This window comes from Egretta garzetta, unplaced genomic scaffold, assembly GCF_000687185.1.
Source record: "Egretta garzetta isolate BGI_Z169 unplaced genomic scaffold, ASM68718v1 scaffold293, whole genome shotgun sequence".
Taxonomy (NCBI): Eukaryota; Metazoa; Chordata; class Aves; order Pelecaniformes; family Ardeidae; genus Egretta; species Egretta garzetta.
This window is the reverse complement of record NW_009259318.1, coordinates 2,666,507-2,678,785: the sequence shown is the minus strand read 5'-3', so window position 1 is coordinate 2,678,785 and position 12,279 is coordinate 2,666,507.

Here is a 12,279-nt window from a genome sequence, read left to right as displayed (position 1 = left end):
CAGGGCTGCTGCTGTTGGCTCCTTGAACCAAACAGAAGTGCAGTCTCTTCAAAAGGAAGGATGAAACATGGCTCCTGGTAGTAACTCCGAATCTTTCCACCTGTGCATTCTCCAGCTTGGTCTAACAGCTTTTGTTTTGAACTTCTCATCTGGAAGCAGTGACATGACTAGATCTTACCCAGAAACAACATTTAGATGTAATGGGCATTCAAATGCAGCCCAAAGCATTGTAGAAGCCTCCCTAAGCTCACAAAAACACATACATTAAAAAAATTAGAAGACAGGTGGTCAAAGGAAAGCCTACATGCTCTTGTGAAATAGATCTGCTGGGGTGGGGAGAGGAATCATCCAAGCTCATGGAGGACCAGATTATTCTGTTGAGCTCAGTCATAACAATAATAGCAATAGTCATGATCATCCCCGGCCTCTGAATGCGGGCCAGTTAATAGTATCTTGTGAGTAGGGGCATAAAAGGCAGTTATGGCCATGGAGGCATGAATGTGGTCTACAACAAGCTTTCAGCAAGGCAAGTGACAGAACCCTTCTGGATTGAAAGGTTGATTAAAATATGATGGTCTAGAAAGTACAAAAACTGCTTTCCCTTTAAAGGGAAAGACCTCACGTCAGAAGATACTTAACCAGAAACAAACGAGGAGCCATACTTTTCGCTCCTGACTCGCCTACCAGCCTTTATATGCAGAGGATGCTTTTCTGAGCATTTGCAGTTCTGTACTAATTGCAGGCTGAAATTGTATTTCCTGTCTGTTAATTGGCGAGTTTTCTTCCTTCCTTCCTCTCTGTTTAAATAGCACTATTGATTTTATACTGTTTTCCATTACCTCTCCTAATTATTTCAAAGTATAAATATTAGCAGTTCAGTCTGTTCACTAGCTAACTTGCTTCTACAACCAATAATGGCTGCTGTGTGGTGCCTTCGAGGAACAGGTGATGGGTATGTTTTCTTGTCATTTTTATATTTACACTTGCTTTTTGCCAGGGTTTCCAACTTTACCATTTACTTGTCATATTCTTATTAAAGAGGGGTTTGAAATGTCATTTTGGACATTTCACCTCCAACAGTAATGCTTCTTAACTTCTGGGTTTTTAAAATTTATTTACTTCCTTTTTTGGATTGCTGTAGTTTTCTTCCTCATGACTTTTTTCCCCTCATTTTGTGTCTTGGTGAAATGTTCTTACCTGCAAGAGAAATGAAGGCAGAATGCAATTTTCCTGTTTCCATTACAATGTATTTTAGAATCACATCTTTGAGCAATCCCTCCTGAAGACCTGTTGGCTGGTTTCTGGTTTTGACTTCTTTTTTGGAGAAATTGTAACCTGTTGGGCCTTAATTATGATGACTCCAAGATTCTCCAGCTGCCCTGGATTTTACTATTTCCTCTTGCTATATTTCTTCCGCTACTCCACCTCTTCTTTGCCTCCAACTCTTCTGCTCTTCTTCTGATGAACTGAATTAAAACTTTCACTAGCAGAAATTATGGTGTGCAGCTGTGCACACCATTTGCTGATTCCAGATTCTTTCCCTCTGTTTATGCTTTCCACACAGATTGTTGCTGCCACTGGAAAAACAAATTAAATAAAACTGGCACCCAGCTCACTGGTGAGACTAGCAGTAAACAAGCTGGGGAATGTTGGAGCTGTGTGATAGCCTTAAGAAAATGAGATTAAATAAAAAGTCCAGCTGCAATGAACTGCTTAGCACAAATGCCTAGAAAGTATCATGAAGGTGAGGTGTCCCAAAGGGGGATGACTGCAGGTTGATTTTTATTGAGCCTAATAAGCTTGGGTGTCTTTCTCCAGGTTAGGGAGTGAACAGGTTGACTTGGAGGCCCTGGGAAGGCTAATCCGCCCTTTCTAAAAGGCCGGGATTTCTACTAAAGGATTTATTTCCATTCTCCTATTCTCAGCAAACCATTTTGCTTGCTTGTTAGTTAATGAGTATGGAGAATAAGGGGAAACATTCCCTACTTGGTGTTAAGATACACATATGGGTCTGCTGAGATATTTCAAGTCTGGAACCTAAATGGCAAAGTGCTGAGTATCTTCCAACGCGTGTCGCCAGCTGCATGTGAATATGCATCCCTGAAATGCTAGCATTTGGCAGCCATCAAGATCTGCAAATATTAAAGAATTCGTTCTTGGATCTACCTATATGTTTATAACTTGCCTCCCCCAACTGTGTGTGAGAGTCCAAAACCAAAGAATCCCCAAATACCCTTTATATTCTCTCTGGCTCTCACTTCCACACACACTCCTACGTGCATGTGCATGCATGCATAGTTATTAGTCAAAAATACATGCAGACATACACAAAAAACAAGGCAGAAAGGAAAGCTGCTCTTGAAGGGACATCATTCGCAAGATGTAGTGTTTACAGCTTCATTTTTGTTCTTTTATTTGACAGCAGATATTTCACTTTTCTCCTGCTTTCATAAGGTATTCTGTGCTGAATATGAAGTTACCAGAAACCTGTGGAGGGCAACGGTGTGGATTAAGGGCACAGCAGAAGTTTGTCTGAGAGAGAGACTATGGGATGGAAAGGAATCTGCAGGCTGAAGAGGGGGCCTCTGAAGGGCAAAAAAAAAAAACCCAACAAACCTTGTATAGCTTTTGGGATTCTTATTCCAAATGAACTTGCAAACCTCTTCTCCTGTGAGTCCAGCCAAGTGATTTCAGCCATTGCAAGTGATGATTGCTGCGCATACCTCTGTCGCAAAGGCAGCAGGCATCGCCGGAGAAATGTGGGATTTAACAGCTGGCGGGGGGAAGGGTGGAATTCTGTGCTGAATATGAAGTTACCAGAAACCTGTGGAGGGCAACGGTGTGGATTAAGGGCACAGCAGAAGTTTGTCTGAGAGAGAGACTATGGGATGGAAAGGAATCTGCAGGCTGAAGAGGGGGCCTCTGAAGGGCAAAAAAAAAAAAACCCAACAAACCTTGTATAGCTTTTGGGATTCTTATTCCAAATGAACTTGCAAACCTCTTCTCCTGTGAGTCCAGCCAAGTGATTTCAGCCATTGCAAGTGATGATTGCTGCGCATACCTCTGTCGCAAAGGCAGCAGGCATCGCCGGAGAAATGTGGGATTTAACAGCTGGCGGGGGGAAGGGTGGAAAAAGCAGAAAATGACCCCCTACATTTGAAAGGCGTGATGTTTCTTGCCTTGTCCCCACCACGTTTCCTTCCCTCCCTCCTACACACGCATTAATAAAGCGAATAAGGATTTCAAGCTATGCATTTCTTGGAAATATGTTGGAGAGCCAGTGGCGCTGTAACTGACGTGTGATTCTCCTTTTAGGAATGAGTCCCATGTGCTGTGTACAGGGCTGGGGCGCAAAAGCCTTGCTGCCAGCCGGGGCAGAGGCGAAGCGTCTGCAGCCTTTGGTTAAAGTTCCCTCGGTGGTGGGAAAAACAGTATTTCTGAAAGGAAAATGGTATTATGTATGTAAGATATAACGTAACTTTGTTTTTTACAAAAGCTCCTATTCAGCACGGCGCAGAGCGGGGAGGCTCTGAGCGGGGCAGGACACTCCACAGTCAGATTGAAGACGGTAAACACATACAGGAGATAAAAGTTTGAGATTCTTTGGAGGGAAGCCTGGTCAGAATTCAAGGTTTTGATGTGGACACGAGCCTCGTCTCCTGCCTTGCTTCTGCAGCCAGTGCCTCCAAGTTCCAGTAAAGTCAGACTGGAGATGCAGTCTCTTCTCTTGCCCTTTCAGCCCCCGCCGCCACCACCACCACCTCAGACGGGTGGCTGGTGCATTGGAGGTCCTGCTTTCATCTGACTCATTCTCCTTTTCTGTCACAGTGACCTCCAGCGGTTCTCTTCATTTATGTCCTGCATGCCGCATCCTTCTAAAGAAATTGGACTAATTATTTCCTTTTTTTTTCTTTTCTTTTAAACATCCACAGAGCAAAACCTGTTGAAGGGAAGAAACGAGAACACATCAGGTTTTTAATCCGATTATTGTTGTTGCTCATGTGGGCACCAGATTCCTCCTCGCTGAACGTGCGGGAAAGGCATGCATCTGTGAGACTGGTGAAATAATTAGCTGGTGAAAAAGAACCATTATTTGTGACTATTAAATGAATGAGTAAAACTGTTCTGAGATCTGCCAAAATGTTCACATAGAAAAATCAGACTGCTCAAGGGGAGGGAGGGGGGTGAGAGGCTTGGAAAAACTGATTTGCTCAAGTTTGAAGCAGGTCAGGGAAGACGGGGGGAGGGGAAGGGACTAACTTCATCTCTGAGGTGGTCCCACTTTCAAGAACTTTGTGAGCCCTCTTTCTGGAAGTGGTTCTCTTTATACATTCAGACTTGGCTGGCAGCAGTCACCTTGCTTGGCCTTCCCTTATTTAAAGAAACAGCTGCATATGTCAGTGTTTTTGTTGCTATTACTTTGTACCTTGTGCCAGAGGCTCTGAAGCTATAAGCCTGCTCACCTTATATGTACAGCATATAAATCTGTACTTTAAAGAGGGCCAGTGGGACAGTCCTGGAGGACAGGAATGAAAGGGAAGGGCATCAGAGGCTAGGTATGAGGCACCTCTGTGTGCAAAGAGACAGATCATTATAGACTAGAAGAGGAATTGTGCTGAAAACAAGTCAAATACTGTCAAACTCTGAGGGGCCTTTGGGAATATTTTTTATGCAGGCAAAACTACCAGTGAACTCAATGGAAGGTCTGCCTGAACAAGGGCAGTTGAATATAGCCCAACAAAAAAAAAAGCCCAAGTCTGGGTGTTAAAGAAAATGACCATGAACGAATTCCTAGTCTGTTGTTGAAGACAGTATCAGGAAAATTTACATGTAGGTTTCATTGCTTGGAAGTGCCTGTGGTGCTCACTTTTGTTCTGAGACAGCTCTGCATCCCACCTGCTCTGAGACCTTCCTCATTCTTGCTAGCCCTGTCTAGTGGCAGAAGGGAAAATATTGGTCAAGTGCAGGATGACTCCCAAGAATCCAGTGTGAGATCAACCTCTGGATTATGCGCTAGCTACTGCTATTTCTTTTCGCAGTTGGATGAAGAGCCTGCCCTTGGACAAGCTGAGTCCGCCTGTGCACATGAGGCAGATGATGAGCGGGTGAGCGCAGCCTGCAGCACAACTGGTGCCTCTGCGCTGGTCCCGGGGGTGGCTCCTGCTAACATCAACAAAAGCTCTGCAGGGTGTTTATAGCTCACACAGACAAGCATTCCTTTCACAATACCTAACAGACACTGTATATACCACTGTAGATTGTTCCTTATAATCCTACCTAGGCTCTGACCAATAAGACTGGATCGCGAACGGCTCTTTCCCAGTTTCAGGCGACTTGCCAGTGTGCTCTCTTTCCTCTTAGTGTGTTAAAGTCCACCTAGGATGAGCCACACATTTTCCTGAGCTCTTTTTTTCAGAGAATTTTAATTAGATCCTTGTAGTGGTTTTTTATTATGCATGCATATGCTCTTACTACAATGCTCTTTATATAACAACATGCGCAGCAAATTGTTCATGTAAGTGTGTTCTAAATTTACTGGTGATTTTGGACTATGAGACTAATTCTTGTTATGTCTGTCTCTGTTGGTCTCTGGCTGCTGGCTTTTTTTATAAGTGTAACTATTAATGGTCCCAGTGGGTTGATCTTTGCCTGATAAAAACATCTCTTAAATGGATTAAATATAAATGACAGATCATCTGTCATTAGAGCTGCTCTTGACTCCAAGTATTTACCCCATGTCATCTTATCATTATCTGAATAACTCAAATACAGTCATAGTGATTATGATATATTTATTTAAAGTTTTCGTTCTCCTGCCAAAATGAGCCTCTGAAACTGAGCAAACTGAGAGCTCTGGATCTGCTTAGCCCTACGGAGTCCTGACGTGAGAATAAGTGCAATGTAAAAAAAAAAAATAAAAAAATTAGTGGATGTCAGCTGCATTTCATTAACTTAGATAGCATTTTCTGCATCTTATTTCATGATCTGGTGTTTCAAATATAAACAAAACTACTCTGTCCTGTAAGGAACTTCCTGTAGCCATTGCACAACAGCCAGGCTACTTGAGAAGAGGCTTTTTAAAGAACAGCCTCTCTGTATCTTCACACTTAAAAAAACCCCAAAGTTTAGTCAAGTCTTTGTATTATACCCATTCCTCACTGACTGTCACCCAAGTGATTGTCAGTGATGCTGTCCTGTGCTGCCCAGCTGTACTGAGAGGCGAGCCTTCAGGTCTTCCCAGCCACTGCTGCTGGCTCTGCCCCTGCTCTTCCCAGGAGTGCATCAGCTTTGCAGAGTCTGTGAGTTGTCATGCTTTTGCTGTGTGCAGCTCATAGATTCTGTATCCAGCAAATGTGTAGGGCCTCTCTGTGACCCATGCTTACAATACCGAGCACTCGTGTACGTGAACAACTCCCCTGTGGTCAAGGAGACCATGCAATCCCTGCTTACTGATTGATTGTGCACAATCATGTAGGACTTATATTGGTGTATGGGACTCAAACTGCTTGAGGCTGTAAAGCAAGCCTGTCAACCCAAGGTACATGTAAGCTAACTTTTCAGTACAGTTACTGAGTTACAAGGAGATTTGTCCTTCATCTCTTGTGATTTCATACTTGTGAGTGGAATGTCATCACTACACAATGAGAAGACTCATCATTACCCCCAAAAGCAAGATAAGCCCATCTTGCCTTCCGAAAAATTTATTAAGTAAGTCTATGTGCTTTCCTGGTAAATCTCACTTAGTTATTATTGGAACAGGAACTGGAGCGATGTGAAAGGTAGAGAGGAAAAGAACCTATTTACAGACACTTCTTGCCTGCTGGCATTGAAAAGTGTAGGCATTTTAAGTGGGTACAGCAAAGTACTAAATCTTCCTTGTTTTGTCTCAGCACTGCAAAAGCAGACTGGCCTAAAAGCCTGACCAAGGAATTGGTTACTAACACCCCCAGTTCTTATGCTGATGGGTCACCACTCCTATGAGCCCCAGGCCTGGATGAGAGGAGCCTTAGGGCCGTTCCCATTTCACACTGAGGGTTGATCTGGTTCCAGGACTGAACCACTGACAAAGTAGTATACAGCCACTTTTTCTGCCTATTGGGAAAAGAATTGGTCTTATTTGGACCAGAGTTTAGCTGCACTCAGTGATTTACTGTGATGTGCCTGTGTGTTTCCATGTCCTTTCAGCTACTAGAGGGTGAAAGAGGGCAAGGATAGGTTTCTGAACACAGTTAAATTTGACTAACAGTGTGAAAATTTGAAACGTGTCAGAGTAGGTCTTCTCCACTCCTCCAGTGTAGCAACAAAATGGAAAATTTGCATACACATATCGGAAAACTCAGGTTACAAGGTAGGATATTTTTCCTTCTGTCATGCAGTAATTTTCTGTTTGCATGATCCAGACTCATAAAATGTAGCTCTAATGGCATTAATCCACACAAATCCCTCCCGCTTCTAACATGCTTGCACATGCAGAGTCATGGCAAGAAAGGCCATCCCAGTATCTTGCTGCTAATGAAAGATTTTCATTAGTGCATACATAAAACTTACCTTGTAGTTCCACTGGGGAAAAAAATCTCTTCAAATTTTCTGGAGTTTTCTTTAAGGGAAGCTTATCCACAATACATACATTGGCTTAAACGTGCTTTCTAAAGTCCAAACATGAACTGTAGTGTAGCAGTGCGCCCAGTAAGGCGCAGACGATGCTCACCTGCATTGTCAGAGAACAGGACTCAGCTGTTGGAAAAGGGCAGTCATGGCCTATGCATTGCAAACCACTCTGTTGGATCACTAACTCATTCTGAAGGAGAGGCATGGAGAGGGTTAGATCATAGATATTTTCCACAGTAAATTGGTTAACATTGACTATAGGAAAATATTATTTGTGAGGAGAATAGTCCAGGAAACCAATTAAAAAAGAGGACTCTAGGGGATATATATTCAAAGAATTGTATGGGAAGTTGTGTGCATAACTTCCACTGAAGTCAATGTCTAGAGGGGCTTTGTGGTGGATGCATGATAAGAAACTGTCTTTAAGCATGCTCACCTTTATCTGGGAGAATACTGAAACCTGTGACTTACTGTCTGATGACTGTATTAATAGCCTGAGTGAAAGAACTGGGATAAGAAACCATGAAAAAAAAAATCCCAAACCCAACAAAAACCAGAGGCGGGGGAGGGAAGGCGAGGGTGGGGTGTGCAGGCTGTACAATAACGTTTTGCCTTTCTGTATGAAGCGTTCAATAGAGCTCAGAACATTTTAGAAAAGTGAGCAAGTCTGACCCCATTTTGAATAATAACTGGGATAAAGAAGTAAAATGACTTCTCCAATGGGTTCCAGTGCTCCTTTTGTTAAAATTGCAGGCGCATGCACCTGCCTTTTTCCCTGCTTTGTTCTTGAAGTCCTTAGAGAAACTGGTGGTGGTCTCAGTAGAGCACACAATGTGTACTTTTTAATGAGTTTGTTGCTCACATGACCTGACTCCTCATGCTGACGGTTTCCATTTTATTATGGGGGGTATCATGGCGTGGTGCTTGAAAGGTAGTTCATGCTTCCTCTACTTGTATCTGCTTTGTAATTAAATAAGGACCTTCAGACTCCAGAGAAACTATTCCAGCACCTTTTCTCTGCAGTAAATTATGACCGAATAACAAAATGTTTTAAACTCTCGAAGACTGTAACTAAATACAGCCAGCATTCCCCTACTTTCTGAATTACTGCAAGGGAGCCAAATTCTCTGTGGTGGCTCGGGAGATCAAGAGCACTTACTCATAAGTGAACACGCATGCTTACTACACTGTAGGTGCATTGTATTGGGAATAGTGCTGTCCACATGTTGAGTTGGTGAATGCCTAAAACTAAGCCAAATAGTTTCTGTGCCTGAAATCCCTTCCTTGAGAGCATAGAGTCATTTCATAGCATAGGCGTAAACTACACTGGCTTTTTTTCTAATGTGTCTTGAAAGCCAAATGAGTCTCTGTATTTATGAAGGACCACGAAACAAACTCTGTGGGTGGAACTTCACTGTTAGTGAGCTACCACTGCCAAGTGCACAGAGCCTAAAAAGGTCTGGTTTTGAGGTCCAGCACAGGGTAGCTGCTGTGAAGAACTGTCATCATTTGATGTCTCTTAACAGCTTTTAAGTTCTGTAGTAAACATGGTGACTACTTTAAAACCAGAGCAGCAGTGGTGTGCCAAATGTAGGTTTCCTTTGGAGGTCTTGGGCAATAACAACATTTCTGAATGTGTTAGCTGGATCTGAGAGGCGGGACAGCTGTTCAGTGCACTTCTGAGGTAGTCCACCATCTCCTAGTACAACACCCTTGCTTCATTTCTTTGTAGTTCTGGCTCATCTTTGACCTCTCAAGCTGCAAACTTGTAAAGGGTCTTTTAGAAATATTCAGCCAAAATAGTCATACCATTTTTAAATGCAAAACAAGGAAACCACATTGTATTATCCATGTTAAAAATATTCTAGAATTTCTTCTGAGAAGCCCTAGCACCTTTGTGTCTCAGGGGATAAAAATGGAAATTTGGAAGTGCATCCTCTGCATTAAGAATGCTCTTTTATCACCTTAAAGAACACCTGGCCATGTTTTAAGCCTCTGAAAAATTGCACTCATTGAATGGAGTCTCCTTTATCAGCAAAAGCCTTCATCACTAAGCATGGTCCAGCTCCTGTGCATGACTGGGCTTTGAGTGCACATCCTTACTGGACAACCAAAGGTACCCACCCTCCTCCAGCTCACAGGAGTGCAGACTCTGCTGTCTGAGCAGGCTCGTGTTCAGAGGCTATGAGGGCAAAGGCAGGCTATCCTCACAATGCCTGATTAGCCAGGAGGTTGGGAAAAGGCACTGGGATAAGGCAATGTAAAGCAACAATGAGGAGGAAGCCTCCCTGCTCTGCTCCAGTTGGTTTTCCTGCTGGCAGGTGAGTAGAGAGCAGGAGGAAGCTGGTGTGGCTGCTGAGGGGAGAGCATAACCCACTAGGAGAAAAGCTGGGACAAAGAGCTTGGAGAAACACAAAATCAGTGACTGTGAGCCAGGTTGCAGAAGAGGGACTTGATGAGCCAGGAGACTGGTGAAAGAAGCTGACGTGGGTGAGGTGTGGTCTGGGATTAGCTGTGCAAAGAGGAGGGAAGATGGAGTGTGGCTGGGGATGGCGGGGTCCAGGAGAAACAGAGCTGAAAGTACTTGGGGTATGGAGAATGAAGGAGGAGTGAGGAGAGGGAGAGTGACCAAAATGGTAGGAGTGAGCCAAGGAGGGTGCAAGGCAGCTGACTTCGGATGAAAAGGCAAGAGCTGGATTTTGGCTGTAGCAGAGTGAAAGGAATGAGGCAGGATGGGGAAGCAGAGGTAGGGGGGATGGAGAGGGAAGAGAAAATAGGTGGCAGAAATAAGAACTGTAACATCTGATTGTGTAATCCTAGCCCTGACTGTAACGCGGAGGCAAAGAGGGCAAATGAAAGCTGTGTGAGCAACTTTCCTTCTAGTACTTCCAAACTCTTGGAGTGCCTCCATACTCATAATGCTGTCCATTTTAGGTGTGTTTAGATGTGCATGTGCCATGTAGAACATCAAGTGGGCAGACATACATGAATGTAAAAGTGCAGTCTTTCAAGAGGTCATACAATGCAAAGGTTGAAGCTCTGTCACAATTTTTTTCCTCCTCTGAAATAATCATACCTTACATTTATTTGTAGATCAGAAAAAATCAGGATAAGTCCTGATTACTTCAGGGTCTCTGAGACAAGTTGAATCATTGGGGTTGAACCATCTGAGAAAATGAAATCTCTGGAAGATTTTAGCCTCTCCCCCCACCCCCCGCCCAGCTAGGAAGGCAAAGCTGCTGTAGCTTGTCTCAGAAATAGGGGTCTTAAGGATTTATTTTACTACAAAACTGAAAGCTCAAAAAAACTTGCATTCAGCTTTGCAGAGTTAAATCCAACAGTCCGCAGCAGTGGCTTTCAAACCATAGTCTCTGAACCGTGGGATCCATAGACAGCTTTTATATGGCTTGTGTAAAGATTTTAAAGAAAAACAGGACTTCTGCTTAAATTTGCTATTGTCACAAATTCTACATATAGAAACTAGGAAAAAATTGCAAGTCCTTAATGGACACTGTAAAGATATGGGGGAGACCAGAGGCATTCAAAATCAGGCTTACTCTTATGAAGTTGTATGGAGCCAGGGTTTAGTATTTGGTTGTATGACTGTTTTACGCTTTTTGGGCCTCCTGTCTGCCGAGGATCATCCTTTCTGAAGAAGATAAATTGCCTCTGCCCACCATAGCTTTAGGTTTCAGTTCCAGCTGGGACATGCCGGTAATCCTGAGATGCAAAATTGTCTTCTGAATATATTGCAGTTAACTTCAGTTGTATAAATCCAAGCATTAGCTGCATACTATAAATAGTCAGGATGTGCAAGGAGGCCAAGTTGAAAATGTGCAGGAACCATGCCTTTTTTCTTTAATGCAACCCCAAAGTTGTGCTATGTTTCATCATGTATAATATTTTTCATCTGAAAAGGAAATGATATGCATGTGCTTTGTGGCTGTAGTAATTAACTGGACATAATGAAGCGTTGAATTTCACACTTTGGAGAAGTGAATGGGGGAGGATGGGTAAGTTTTTCTCAAGTTTTCCTACTTTTAGTGCTTTCTTGGAGGTAGTTTTCTGCAAGACTGGGTAGAGAGCAGAAATACATCTGTTTTATATTATATGATGGCTGTACTTTGGCAATGGAAAAAGATGGCACTTAAAAGGAAAGAAGAATAAAAAAGAAAAGCTTGGCAACTACAGAATGGAGCAACAATTACAAGAACTATCTTAAAATTCCCAGGATTTGTAATTTATTTTTCCACACTTGCATTTTTCTGATGTTGCTGATGTTAAAGGAGTGAGACAGAGGAAATTCAGTAGGATTTTACAAAAGTACAGATATCTCCGTGAAACAATCCCTTTTATTCAGGTTGCCCCCATAGCAGCTGCTGTGATTAACATGTGGGTGGTAGCAAAAGGGATAGGAAACAGGACTGGTATGTTCACTTTAAAAAAAATCATATTTTTTTTTCTGTTGTTTTCTTCAGCCAGTGGCCGTGAAGTTATGAAGCTGGTCTCCCCCTTAACTGCAATTATCTATGGGTATAAGGCAGAAGTAAAATTAATGCAGATGTTTTTTGGAAACAGAGCCATGTGAGGCATCTTTGTGGTGGGAGAGGGGAGAAGTTATCCAAGCAATGCAAGAGTACCTAATGATGTGTCACCTACTGAAGTTTCCAT